Source organism: Micropterus salmoides, unplaced genomic scaffold (genome assembly GCF_014851395.1).
Source record: "Micropterus salmoides isolate LMB-PRFRI ecotype aquatic unplaced genomic scaffold, ASM1485139v1 Ms_hic_scaffold_3618, whole genome shotgun sequence".
In the NCBI taxonomy this organism is placed as follows: Eukaryota; Metazoa; Chordata; class Actinopteri; order Centrarchiformes; family Centrarchidae; genus Micropterus; species Micropterus salmoides.
This window is the reverse complement of record NW_024042949.1, coordinates 2,210-15,675: the sequence shown is the minus strand read 5'-3', so window position 1 is coordinate 15,675 and position 13,466 is coordinate 2,210. Positions and strand designations below refer to the sequence as shown.

The following is a 13,466-nucleotide window of genomic DNA, read 5'->3' as shown; positions in this document are numbered from 1 at the left end:
AGAATGGTGAATAAATAAATGATAAGTGGTAACCAGTAAACAGGTGGCTGATTAGAGACAGAGTTACTGGGTTAAAAAGATATGACCCCAACGTGATTTGAACACGTAACCTTCTGATCTGGAGTCAGACGCGCTACCGTTGCGCCATGAGGTCATACAGAGAAGGGCAGGGACTCAGTCGTACGGATGCATAGAGGGAGGGAGTTCCAAAGGTGAGGCGCACAATAGCTGAAGGCTCTGAACCCCATAGTGGACATGCGGGCAGAAGGAATGGAAAGTAGTGAGGAAGAATAGGATCGGAGAGTTCGGGATGGGGCGTAGGGCTGAAGGAGTTCAGAGAGATAAGGAGGAGCAAAATTATGGAGAGCTTTGAAGGTGAGGAGTAGAATTTTAAAATCAATACAGTATTTGACAGGGAGCCACAACAGTTGTGTTAGAAGTGGAGTAATGTGTTCAGAGACTGGGGTTCTGGTGAGAATACGGGCAGCAAAGTTTGGACATTTTGCTAGGGTGGATTTGGAGCCAACAAGGAGAATTTCAGTTTTATCACTGTTTAGTTGGAGGAAGTTTTGAGTGAACCAGGTTTTAACTTCATCTAAGCAGTCAGTTAGAGAAGACGGAGGGAGCAGAGACGTAGGTTTGGTGGACAAGTAGAGCTGGGTGTCATCGGCATAGCAGTGAAATTGGATATTATATTTCCTGAGAATAGAACCAAGGGGAAGTAGATAAATTATGAAAAGGAGGGGACCCGGGAATGATCCCTGGGGAACACCACTGGTGACAGGGAGAGTTGTGATCGAACATTTTTAAGTTGTACAAACTGAGTGCGGCCAGACAGGTATGATGTGAACCAGTTCAGAGATGTGTTGATGATACCAATGGAAGCTAGACGGTCCAGGAGGATATTGTGAGAGATTGTATCAAAGGCAGCAGTTAAATCGAGAAGGATCAGTATGGAAAGAAGACCTGAGTCAGCAGCCATTAGTAGGTCATTGGTGACCTTGACTAGGGCTGTTTCTGTGCTGCGGAGAGGCCGAAAACCAGATTGAAACTGTTCATGGAGGTTATTGTTGATGAGATGATTACGGACCTGCGCAGCAACCGTTTTTTCTAAGAATTTTGAGATAAATGGCAGGTTGGAGATTGGTGGAGAGGTAGGTGGATAAAGTGCACTGTTATGTGAGGTGGGTAGCTGTTGATGGATATTGTCCATTTTGGTTTTTGAAAAATGACATAAAATTATCACATTGAGAGATTGAATAAAGATGGGGTGGAAGATTATTCGGGGGGCGTGAAATTGTATTCATTGTGGAAAACAGGGCCCTAGCATTCCCTTTGTCAGATGATATCAGATGAGTGTAGTATTTGGGTTTTGCTGCAGAGAGGGAATCTTTGTAGTGGAGCATGTGGTTGTCATAAATGTCCTTGTGCATAACTAGTTTGCATTTTTTTTATAATACGTTTGTCACACTGCTACACCCTTTCATGTATTGTACTGTGTGTGAGAACTATACGAGGCTGCGGATAGCAACAAGTTAGCACCATCGCTAACAGTAAGCTAACGTCAAGCGGACACTGCTGGACGATGCCGTGAAACTGGGCTTAACATTATTTGGAAGGGTAAACATCTCTGCCCAGCAGGCGCTCCATTGAGCAGCAAACAGGTGGAGGAAAACAACGACGTGCTCACTGACAGTCGGATCGTAACGTTAATTAAACTCTGTGGAAAATGTTAAACAGCACTGCGGGGCCGCAACGAGTCGGCGGACTCCCTGAATAAGTTCAGAGTCATCCAGAAGTTTGCCCAGAGGAAAAAACGCCGTGCGGCCTTTCTCCTCACGTGAGCCCTCAGCTGTGGTGGGTGAAATCATCTTTTATCATCCTGACTGTGCTGCTGCTCCGTGCGTGGGCCAAATTATTGTGCTGAATCGATTGATACTAGGCTATGGATTGCGGTTGTTGTCATGATGTTGTTGTGATATAGGCGCGTTCGTGCTGCATTATCATTTGAGATTATTACACCAATATGCCGGCTCGCTGCGCTGTATTAAAGGTACGGAGCCGGGAAGGAGATGTATATTGGCGGACATTCTTTCCATTTTGATTGCAGGATGTCTTTGTGAAGGTGACTACAGAAAGGGTTTGGATCCCTAAAAAAATGTCTGTGCGCGTCGTCGTGGACTTCAGTGGTGTTGAGCTCACTGCTGTTTGCTTATGGCCCTGTAGGCTCATTTGTTCTGAGCGCATGTGTGTCGGCTTAAATATTGCATTCTTAATTTAGGTTTGTGACAGTGGTACTGTAACTTGCGATCTCTCTCTCTCTCGGTGGAGCCATGCTGTTTGTTGACATGTTAAAAACACAGTAGCAAGAGAGCGTATTGTAGTTTTACTGGCATCTATGTTTTGAAACCATTTTTATAAAATATTCTTCTTTATAAATAATTGCACAACTCTGTACAGACACATATTGTATATTTCAATGAAATTATTATATAGTCTAATATGAAACAGAAACATCTATGCTCCGTGATGTTTGTAATCTTGAGTAGGCTTGTTCCCATTAAATGTTTTGTTCTTTGCTTTGCAGTCAATGCACTCGTACAAAAGCTGTAGTTTTTTAGTTTTTTAGTTTTTTTTAAAGGAAAAGCTCAACTAGTGTATTTGAAGAACAATTGCCTAACACATACAGATACATAACACATTATGGAACTCAAATTTGTTAACTGAACTGGTTTTAGTTTATGGACATTAGGCAATCGGTAACATTAACTGTAAAAAAGAAACCAAAGTATGTCAGTCTGTGATTCCTTAACTCATATTTTAATGTAGTTTTCAACTAGTCTATATACTGTATAATAGAATTCCCGAAATTCAGTTTTGGCTTTTTGGTTTTAGTGTGCCACCCGAGGTTTTTCAGTGGCCCCATCTGGCCACCCCTAGGAAAACAAAGTCTTGAAATGAGAACAACATGATCAGACAAAGTCTGTGAACGTCCAGAATACGGTTTTCGAGCACAGTTGAGTCGCATTCGGTCTAAAACAAGGTTCCACCGAGATTTGAACTCGGATCGCTGGATTCAAAGTCCAAAGTGTTAACCATTGCACCATGGAACCACTGCATGTCAAAGGACGGCAGATTCTTACATGATATCGCCACGTGTATTATCTGTGCAAAGAATAGACGCGGGAAAGCGTTCCGGGGAGGTGGTTTCCAAAGCTTTTCGACAGTGATCCGACAAGTGGGAACCCCTGTCTGCCTTGAAAATTTCTCCCTGGGTAAGACCTCGCTGGTGCAGTATAACTACCCTGTGTCTTGTTGCTGTGGTCAGTCTTGCCATGGCGTATGACTTTTGAAAGAAAATTGTCTTCAGCAACCTCACCTTGTAAGCTGAGTTTATAGCAATTTTCCCACAACTGCCTAAAACTTTTGCCCAGTACTGTGTGTATTTTAATGCAGAGAGGATGACGTAGAAGGCATGCAACAATACCGGTGACACAGAAGGGAACATGTGAAAACACAACTTTTACTGGTTGACTTAATCAACTTAGTTTGCAACGCATTTACAGACAAGAGTAGATGTTGGAAATGGGCAATAAAGACATTGTTTTTAAAGACATCCTACAACCAATTCATCCAGCAACAAATAAGCCTACTGTGTACAAATACTTTCAAGCCAGCCTAAGACCACTCGGCCATCCTGATTGCGTAAAGGCTTTAATCAGGGGACGTATTGCTATATATCATGAAAGAGTACATATGTGTCATGATACAGTATACCTTTTTATCAGAAACACACACCTACACCTGCTCGTCTAGAAGATCAGCATATACAGGTTGCTCTCCTGCAGGCTCCACCGAGATTTGAACTCGGATCGCTGGATTCAGAGTCCAGAGTGCTAACCATTACACCATGGAACCACTACACTGAGACGGTAGGCAGTTCCTCACATCGCCACGTAGATTATCTATGCAGAGAAAAAAGGTGGGGAAGCAGTCGGCGGGCGGGGGTCTCCAGAACTATTTGACCCTGATTGCGATCGTTAACTTTGCTAGGAGTGCGGTGCTGAAAATAAAGCCTCCTCTGCTGCAGCTACTCCTGAAAGCAGCGTCGCAAAGGTTGTAGCTCTACTGCTCAAACTGGATGTTTAATTTATGCGCTTATCCCATAACATGCAGAGAACTTACTCGTTTTCCCTACTATCATGTGACAGGGAATTGCTCGGCTGAAAAATCTCACTGTCAGAAGTGGGATTCGAACCCACGCCTCGAGACGAGACTGCGACCTTAACGCAGCGCCTTAGACCGCTCGGCCATCCTGACTGCAATTGGTCGGCAGTGGCGCCGCCAGGCGGGGCCGGGGCCACGGCCACCCTAATAAAATTGGTGGCAATGTTATATATACTGTATATATATTATGTAACTCCTGGGTTTGAGTTAAAAGGTTCTTAGCAGCACATATGTGTTGTCATATCAGGCTCTGTCACTTTAAGAGGGTAACCTCTGACCCTGAGCTGTGACGGACTGGGATGTTTATAGAGTTGAGAAGAGAAGGGGCCCAAGCACTGAGCCTTGGGGCACCCCTGTGACCTATGACCTTTTGACCTGAGGTAGGTGTATTGGTATACAGTATATACAATATGACATAGTATAAACAGCACTGAAATAGAGAATGGTGAATAAATAAATGATAAGTGGTAACCAGTAAACAGGTGGCTGATTAGAGACAGAGTTACTGGGTTAAAAAGATATGACCCCAACGTGATTTGAACACGTAACCTTCTGATCTGGAGTCAGACGCGCTACCGTTGCGCCATGAGGTCATACAGAGAAGGGCAGGGACTCAGTCGTACGGATGCATAGAGGGAGGGAGTTCCAAAGGTGAGGCGCACAATAGCTGAAGGCTCTGAACCCCATAGTGGACATGCGGGCAGAAGGAATGGAAAGTAGTGAGGAAGAATAGGATCGGAGAGTTCGGGATGGGGCGTAGGGCTGAAGGAGTTCAGAGAGATAAGGAGGAGCAAAATTATGGAGAGCTTTGAAGGTGAGGAGTAGAATTTTAAAATCAATACAGTATTTGACAGGGAGCCACAACAGTTGTGTTAGAAGTGGAGTAATGTGTTCAGAGACTGGGGTTCTGGTGAGAATACGGGCAGCAAAGTTTGGACATTTTGCTAGGGTGGATTTGGAGCCAACAAGGAGAATTTCAGTTTTATCACTGTTTAGTTGGAGGAAGTTTTGAGTGAACCAGGTTTTAACTTCATCTAAGCAGTCAGTTAGAGAAGACGGAGGGAGCAGAGACGTAGGTTTGGTGGACAAGTAGAGCTGGGTGTCATCGGCATAGCAGTGAAATTGGATATTATATTTCCTGAGAATAGAACCAAGGGGAAGTAGATAAATTATGAAAAGGAGGGGACCCGGGAATGATCCCTGGGGAACACCACTGGTGACAGGTGAGAGTTGTGATCGAACATTTTTAAGTTGTACAAACTGAGTGCGGCCAGACAGGTATGATGTGAACCAGTTCAGAGATGTGTTGATGATACCAATGGAAGCTAGACGGTCCAGGAGGATATTGTGAGAGATTGTATCAAAGGCAGCAGTTAAATCGAGAAGGATCAGTATGGTAAGAAGACCTGAGTCAGCAGCCATTAGTAGGTCATTGGTGACCTTGACTAGGGCTGTTTCTGTGCTGCGGAGAGGCCGAAAACCAGATTGAAACTGTTCATGGAGGTTATTGTTGATGAGATGATTATGGACCTGCGCAGCAACCGTTTTTTCTAAGAATTTTGAGATAAATGGCAGGTTGGAGATTGGTGGAGAGGTAGGTGGATAAAGTGCACTGTTATGTGAGGTGGGTAGCTGTTGATGGATATTGTCCATTTTGGTTTTTGAAAAATGACATAAAATTATCACATTGAGAGATTGAATAAGATGGGGTGGAAGATTATTCGGGGGGCGTGAAATTGTATTCATTGTGGAAAACAGGGCCCTAGCATTCCCTTTGTCAGATGATATCAGATGAGTGTAGTATTTGGGTTTTGCTGCAGAGAGGGAATCTTTGTAGTGGAGCATGTGGTTGTCATAAATGTCCTTGTGCATAACTAGTTTGCATTTTTTTTATAATACGTTTGTCACACTGCTACACCCTTTCATGTATTGTACTGTGTGTGAGAACTATACGAGGCTGCGGATAGCAACAAGTTAGCACCATCGCTAACAGTAAGCTAACGTCAAGCGGACACTGCTGGACGATGCCGTGAAACTGGGCTTAACATTATTTGGAAGGGTAAACATCTCTGCCCAGCAGGCGCTCCATTGAGCAGCAAACAGGTGGAGGAAAACAACGACGTGCTCACTGACAGTCGGATCGTAACGTTAATTAAACTCTGTGGAAAATGTTAAACAGCACTGCGGGGCCGCAACGAGTCGGCGGACTCCCTGAATAAGTTCAGAGTCATCCAGAAGTTTGCCCAGAGGAAAAAACGCCGTGCGGCCTTTCTCCTCACGTGAGCCCTCAGCTGTGGTGGGTGAAATCATCTTTTATCATCCTGACTGTGCTGCTGCTCCGTGCGTGGGCCAAATTATTGTGCTGAATCGATTGATACTAGGCTATGGATTGCGGTTGTTGTCATGATGTTGTTGTGATATAGGCGCGTTCATGCTGCATTATCATTTGAGATTATTACACCAATATGCCGGCTCACTGCGCTGTATTAAAGGTACGGAGCCGGGAAGGAGATGTGTATTGGCGGACATTCTTTCCATTTTGATTGCAGGATGTCTTTGTGAAGGTGACTACAGAAAGGGTTTGGATCCCTAAAAAAATGTCTGTGCGCGTCGTCGTGGACTTCAGTGGTGTTGAGCTCACTGCTGTTTGCTTATGGCCCTGTAGGCTCATTTGTTCTGAGCGCATGTGTGTCGGCTTAAATATTGCATTCTTAATTTAGGTTTGTGACAGTGGTACTGTAACTTGCGATCTCTCTCTCTCTCGGTGGAGCCATGCTGTTTGTTGACATGTTAAAAACACAGTAGCAAGAGAGCGTATTGTAGTTTTACTGGCATCTATGTTTTGAAACCATTTTTATAAAATATTCTTCTTTATAAATAATTGCACAACTCTGTACAGACACATATTGTATATTTCAATGAAATTATTATATAGTCTAATATGAAACAGAAACATCTATGCTCCGTGATGTTTGTAATCTTGAGTAGGCTTGTTCCCATTAAATGTTTTGTTCTTTGCTTTGCAGTCAATGCACTCGTACAAAAGCTGTAGTTTTTTAGTTTTTTTTTAAGGAAAAGCTCAACTAGTGTATTTGAAGAACAATTGCCTAACACATACAGATACATAACACATTATGGAACTCAAATTTGTTAACTGAACTGGTTTTAGTTTATGGACATTAGGCAATCGGTAACATTAACTGTAAAAAAGAAACCAAAGTATGTCAGTCTGTGATTCCTTAACTCATATTTTAATGTAGTTTTCAACTAGTCTATATACTGTATAATAGAATTCCCGAAATTCGGTTTTGGCTTTTTGGTTTTAGTGTGCCACCCGAGGTTTTTCAGTGGCCCCATCTGGCCACAAAAGGCAGGCTCCACCGAGATTTGAACTCGGATCGCTGGATTCAGAGTCCAGAGTGCTAACCATTACACCATGGAACCACTACACTGAGACGGTAGGCAGTTCCTCACATCGCCACGTAGATTATCTATGCAGAGAAAAAAGGTGGGGAAGCAGTCGGCGGGCGGGGGTCTCCAGAACTATTTGACCCTGATTGCGATCGTTAACTTTGCTAGGAGTGCGGTGCTGAAAATAAAGCCTCCTCTGCTGCAGCTACTCCTGAAAGCAGCGTCGCAAAGGTTGTAGCTCTACTGCTCAAACTGGATGTTTAATTTATGCGCTTATCCCATAACATGCAGAGAACTTACTCGTTTTCCCTACTATCATGTGACAGGGAATTGCTCGGCTGAAAAATCTCACTGTCAGAAGTGGGATTCGAACCCACGCCTCGAGACGAGACTGCGACCTTAACGCAGCGCCTTAGACCGCTCGGCCATCCTGACTGCAAATGGTCGGCAGTGGCGCCGCCAGGCGGGGCCGGGGCCACGGCCACCCTAATAAAATTGGTGGCAATGTTATATACTGTATATATATTATGTAACTCCTGGGTTTGAGTTAAAAGGTTCTTAGCAGCACATATGTGTTGTCATATCAGGCTCTGTCACTTTAAGAGGGTAACCTCTGACCCTGAGCTGTGACGACTGGGATGTTTATAGAGTTGAGAAGAGAAGGGGCCCAAGCACTGAGCCTTGGGGCATCCCTGTGACCTATGACCTTATGACCTGAGGTAGGTGTATTGGTATACAGTATATACAATATGACATAGTATAAACAGCACTGAAATAGAGAATGGTGAATAAATAAATGATAAGTGGTAACCAGTAAACAGGTGGCTGATTAGAGACAGAGTTACTGGGTTAAAAAGATATGACCCCAACGTGATTTGAACACGTAACCTTCTGATCTGGAGTCAGACGCGCTACCGTTGCGCCATGAGGTCATACAGAGAAGGGCAGGGACTCAGTCGTACGGATGCATAGAGGGAGGGAGTTCCAAAGGTGAGGCGCACAATAGCTGAAGGCTCTGAACCCCATAGTGGACATGCGGGCAGAAGGAATGGAAAGTAGTGAGGAAGAATAGGATCGGAGAGTTCGGGATGGGGCGTAGGGCTGAAGGAGTTCAGAGAGATAAGGAGGAGCAAAATTATGGAGAGCTTTGAAGGTGAGGAGTAGAATTTTAAAATCAATACAGTATTTGACAGGGAGCCACAACAGTTGTGTTAGAAGTGGAGTAATGTGTTCAGAGACTGGGGTTCTGGTGAGAATACGGGCAGCAAAGTTTGGACATTTTGCTAGGGTGGATTTGGAGCCAACAAGGAGAATTTCAGTTTTATCACTGTTTAGTTGGAGGAAGTTTTGAGTGAACCAGGTTTTAACTTCATCTAAGCAGTCAGTTAGAGAAGACGGAGGGAGCAGAGACGTAGGTTTGGTGGACAAGTAGAGCTGGGTGTCATCGGCATAGCAGTGAAATTGGATATTATATTTCCTGAGAATAGAACCAAGGGGAAGTAGATAAATTATGAAAAGGAGGGGACCCGGGAATGATCCCTGGGGAACACCACTGGTGACAGGTGAGAGTTGTGATCGAACATTTTTAAGTTGTACAAACTGAGTGCGGCCAGACAGGTATGATGTGAACCAGTTCAGTGATGTGTTGATGATACCAATGGAAGCTAGACGGTCCAGGAGGATATTGTGAGAGATTGTATCAAAGGCAGCAGTTAAATCGAGAAGGATCAGTATGGTAAGAAGACCTGAGTCAGCAGCCATTAGTAGGTCATTGGTGACCTTGACTAGGGCTGTTTCTGTGCTGCGGAGAGGCCGAAAACCAGATTGAAACTGTTCATGGAGGTTATTGTTGATGAGATGATTATGGACCTGCGCAGCAACCGTTTTTTCTAAGAATTTTGAGATAAATGGCAGGTTGGAGATTGGTGGAGAGGTAGGTGGATAAAGTGCACTGTTATGTGAGGTGGGTAGCTGTTGATGGATATTGTCCATTTTGGTTTTTGAAAAATGACATAAAATTATCACATTGAGAGATTGAATAAAGATGGGGTGGAAGATTATTCGGGGGGCGTGAAATTGTATTCATTGTGGAAAACAGGGCCCTAGCATTCCCTTTGTCAGATGATATCAGATGAGTGTAGTATTTGGGTTTTGCTGCAGAGAGGGAATCTTTGTAGTGGAGCATGTGGTTGTCATAAATGTCCTTGTGCATAACTAGTTTGCATTTTTTTTATAATACGTTTGTCACACTGCTACACCCTTTCATGTATTGTACTGTGTGTGAGAACTATACGAGGCTGCGGATAGCAACAAGTTAGCACCATCGCTAACAGTAAGCTAACGTCAAGCGGACACTGCTGGACGATGCCGTGAAACTGGGCTTAACATTATTTGGAAGGGTAAACATCTCTGCCCAGCAGGCGCTCCATTGAGCAGCAAACAGGTGGAGGAAAACAACGACGTGCTCACTGACAGTCGGATCGTAACGTTAATTAAACTCTGTGGAAAATGTTAAACAGCACTGCGGGGCCGCAACGAGTCGGCGGACTCCCTGAATAAGTTCAGAGTCATCCAGAAGTTTGCCCAGAGGAAAAAACGCCGTGCGGCCTTTCTCCTCACGTGAGCCCTCAGCTGTGGTGGGTGAAATCATCTTTTATCATCCTGACTGTGCTGCTGCTCCGTGCGTGGGCCAAATTATTGTGCTGAATCGATTGATACTAGGCTATGGATTGCGGTTGTTGTCATGATGTTGTTGTGATATAGGCGCGTTCGTGCTGCATTATCATTTGAGATTATTACACCAATATGCCGGCTCGCTGCGCTGTATTAAAGGTACGGAGCCGGGAAGGAGATGTATATTGGCGGACATTCTTTCCATTTTGATTGCAGGATGTCTTTGTGAAGGTGACTACAGAAAGGGTTTGGATCCCTAAAAAAATGTCTGTGCGCGTCGTCGTGGACTTCAGTGGTGTTGAGCTCACTGCTGTTTGCTTATGGCCCTGTAGGCTCATTTGTTCTGAGCGCATGTGTGTCGGCTTAAATATTGCATTCTTAATTTAGGTTTGTGACAGTGGTACTGTAACTTGCGATCTCTCTCTCTCTCGGTGGAGCCATGCTGTTTGTTGACATGTTAAAAACACAGTAGCAAGAGAGCGTATTGTAGTTTTACTGGCATCTATGTTTTGAAACCATTTTTATAAAATATTCTTCTTTATAAATAATTGCACAACTCTGTACAGACACATATTGTATATTTCAATGAAATTATTATATAGTCTAATATGAAACAGAAACATCTATGCTCCGTGATGTTTGTAATCTTGAGTAGGCTTGTTCCCATTAAATGTTTTGTTCTTTGCTTTGCAGTCAATGCACTCGTACAAAAGCTGTAGTTTTTTAGTTTTTTAGTTTTTTTTAAGGAAAAGCTCAACTAGTGTATTTGAAGAACAATTGCCTAACACATACAGATACATAACACATTATGGAACTCAAATTTGTTAACTGAACTGGTTTTAGTTTATGGACATTAGGCAATCGGTAACATTAACTGTAAAAAAGAAACCAAAGTATGTCAGTCTGTGATTCCTTAACTCATATTTTAATGTAGTTTTCAACTAGTCTATATACTGTATAATAGAATTCCCGAAATTCGTTTTGGCTTTTTGGTTTTAGTGTGCCACCCGAGGTTTTTCAGTGGCCCCATCTGGCCACCCCTAGGAAAACAAAGTCTTGAAATGAGAACAACATGATCAGACAAAGTCTGTGAACGTCCAGAATACGGTTTTCGAGCACAGTTGAGTCGCATTCGGTCTAAAACAAGGTTCCACCGAGATTTGAACTCGGATCGCTGGATTCAAAGTCCAAAGTGTTAACCATTGCACCATGGAACCACTGCATGTCAAAGGACGGCAGATTCTTACATGATATCGCCACGTGTATTATCTGTGCAAAGAATAGACGCGGGAAAGCGTTCCGGGGAGGTGGTTTCCAAAGCTTTTCGACAGTGATCCGACAAGTGGGAACCCCTGTCTGCCTTGAAAATTTCTCCCTGGGTAAGACCTCGCTGGTGCAGTATAACTACCCTGTGTCTTGTTGCTGTGGTCAGTCTTGCCATGGCGTATGACTTTTGAAAGAAAATTGTCTTCAGCAACCTCACCTTGTAAGCTGAGTTTATAGCAATTTTCCCACAACTGCCTAAAACTTTTGCCCAGTACTGTGTGTATTTAATGCAGAGAGGATGACGTAGAAGGCATGCAACAATACCGGTGACACAGAAGGGAACATGTGAAAACACAACTTTAACTGGTTGACTTAATCAACTTAGTTTGCAACGCATTTACAGACAAGAGTAGATGTTGGAAATGGGCAATAAAGACATTGTTTTTAAAGACATCCTACAACCAATTCATCCAGCAACAAATAAGCCTACTGTGTACAAATACTTTCAAGCCAGCCTAAGACCACTCGGCCATCCTGATTGCGTAAAGGCTTTAATCAGGGGACGTATTGCTATATATCATGAAAGAGTACATATGTGTCATGATACAGTATACCTTTTTATCAGAAACACACACCTACACCTGCTCGTCTAGAAGATCAGCATATACAGGTTGCTCTCCTGCAGGCTCCACCGAGATTTGAACTCGGATCGCTGGATTCAGAGTCCAGAGTGCTAACCATTACACCATGGAACCACTACACTGAGACGGTAGGCAGTTCCTCACATCGCCACGTAGATTATCTATGCAGAGAAAAAAGGTGGGGAAGCAGTCGGCGGGCGGGGGTCTCCAGAACTATTTGACCCTGATTGCGATCGTTAACTTTGCTAGGAGTGCGGTGCTGAAAATAAAGCCTCCTCTGCTGCAGCTACTCCTGAAAGCAGCGTCGCAAAGGTTGTAGCTCTACTGCTCAAACTGGATGTTTAATTTATGCGCTTATCCCATAACATGCAGAGAACTTACTCGTTTTCCCTACTATCATGTGACAGGGAATTGCTCGGCTGAAAAATCTCACTGTCAGAAGTGGGATTCGAACCCACGCCTCGAGACGAGACTGCGACCTTAACGCAGCGCCTTAGACCGCTCGGCCATCCTGACTGCAATTGGTCGGCAGTGGCGCCGCCAGGCGGGGCCGGGGCCACGGCCACCCTAATAAAATTGGTGGCAATGTTTATATACTGTATTATATTATGTAACTCCTGGGTTTGAGTTAAAAGGTTCTTAGCAGCACATATGTGTTGTCATATCAGGCTCTGTCACTTTAAGAGGGTAACCTCTGACCCTGAGCTGTGACGGACTGGGATGTTTATAGAGTTGAGAAGAGAAGGGGCCCAAGCACTGAGCCTTGGGGCACCCCTGTGACCTATGACCTTTTGACCTGAGGTAGGTGTATTGGTATACAGTATATACAATATGACATAGTATAAACAGCACTGAAATAGAGAATGGTGAATAAATAAATGATAAGTGGTAACCAGTAAACAGGTGGCTGATTAGAGACAGAGTTACTGGGTTAAAAAGATATGACCCCAACGTGATTTGAACACGTAACCTTCTGATCTGGAGTCAGACGCGCTACCGTTGCGCCATGAGGTCATACAGAGAAGGGCAGGGACTCAGTCGTACGGATGCATAGAGGGAGGGAGTTCCAAAGGTGAGGCGCACAATAGCTGAAGGCTCTGAACCCCATAGTGGACATGCGGGCAGAAGGAATGGAAAGTAGTGAGGAAGAATAGGATCGGAGAGTTCGGGATGGGGCGTAGGGCTGAAGGAGTTCAGAGAGATAAGGAGGAGCAAAATTATGGAGAGCTTTGAAGGTGAGGAGTAGAA

The 13,466-nt window shown here is 44.1% G+C and overlaps 12 non-coding genes across 12 annotated transcripts; all 12 read right to left on the bottom strand.

Annotated features, from left to right (window-relative positions):
- Window positions 1–82: 82 nt before the first annotated feature.
- Window positions 83–154, bottom strand: trnaw-cca. Its single transcript has one exon. It is a non-coding gene; the product is annotated as a tRNA-Trp (tRNA).
- A 2,887-nt stretch (window positions 155–3,041) lies between these two features.
- Window positions 3,042–3,113, bottom strand: trnaq-uug. Its single transcript has one exon. It is a non-coding gene; the product is annotated as a tRNA-Gln (tRNA).
- Window positions 3,114–3,846: 733 nt separating this feature from the next.
- On the bottom strand, window positions 3,847–3,918 carry trnaq-cug. Its single transcript has one exon. It is a non-coding gene; the product is annotated as a tRNA-Gln (tRNA).
- Window positions 3,919–4,237: 319 nt separating this feature from the next.
- trnal-aag lies at window positions 4,238–4,320 on the bottom strand. The gene has a single exon. It is a non-coding gene; the product is annotated as a tRNA-Leu (tRNA).
- A 428-nt stretch (window positions 4,321–4,748) lies between these two features.
- Window positions 4,749–4,820, bottom strand: trnaw-cca. Its single transcript has one exon. It is a non-coding gene; the product is annotated as a tRNA-Trp (tRNA).
- Window positions 4,821–7,599: 2,779 nt separating this feature from the next.
- Window positions 7,600–7,671, bottom strand: trnaq-cug. Its single transcript has one exon. It is a non-coding gene; the product is annotated as a tRNA-Gln (tRNA).
- Window positions 7,672–7,990: 319 nt separating this feature from the next.
- trnal-aag lies at window positions 7,991–8,073 on the bottom strand. Its single transcript has one exon. It is a non-coding gene; the product is annotated as a tRNA-Leu (tRNA).
- Window positions 8,074–8,498: 425 nt separating this feature from the next.
- Window positions 8,499–8,570, bottom strand: trnaw-cca. The gene has a single exon. It is a non-coding gene; the product is annotated as a tRNA-Trp (tRNA).
- Window positions 8,571–11,456: 2,886 nt separating this feature from the next.
- On the bottom strand, window positions 11,457–11,528 carry trnaq-uug. The gene has a single exon. It is a non-coding gene; the product is annotated as a tRNA-Gln (tRNA).
- Window positions 11,529–12,260: 732 nt separating this feature from the next.
- trnaq-cug lies at window positions 12,261–12,332 on the bottom strand. The gene has a single exon. It is a non-coding gene; the product is annotated as a tRNA-Gln (tRNA).
- Window positions 12,333–12,651: 319 nt separating this feature from the next.
- On the bottom strand, window positions 12,652–12,734 carry trnal-aag. Its single transcript has one exon. It is a non-coding gene; the product is annotated as a tRNA-Leu (tRNA).
- A 426-nt stretch (window positions 12,735–13,160) lies between these two features.
- Window positions 13,161–13,232, bottom strand: trnaw-cca. Its single transcript has one exon. It is a non-coding gene; the product is annotated as a tRNA-Trp (tRNA).
- Between the last annotated feature and the right edge of the window lie 234 nt (window positions 13,233–13,466).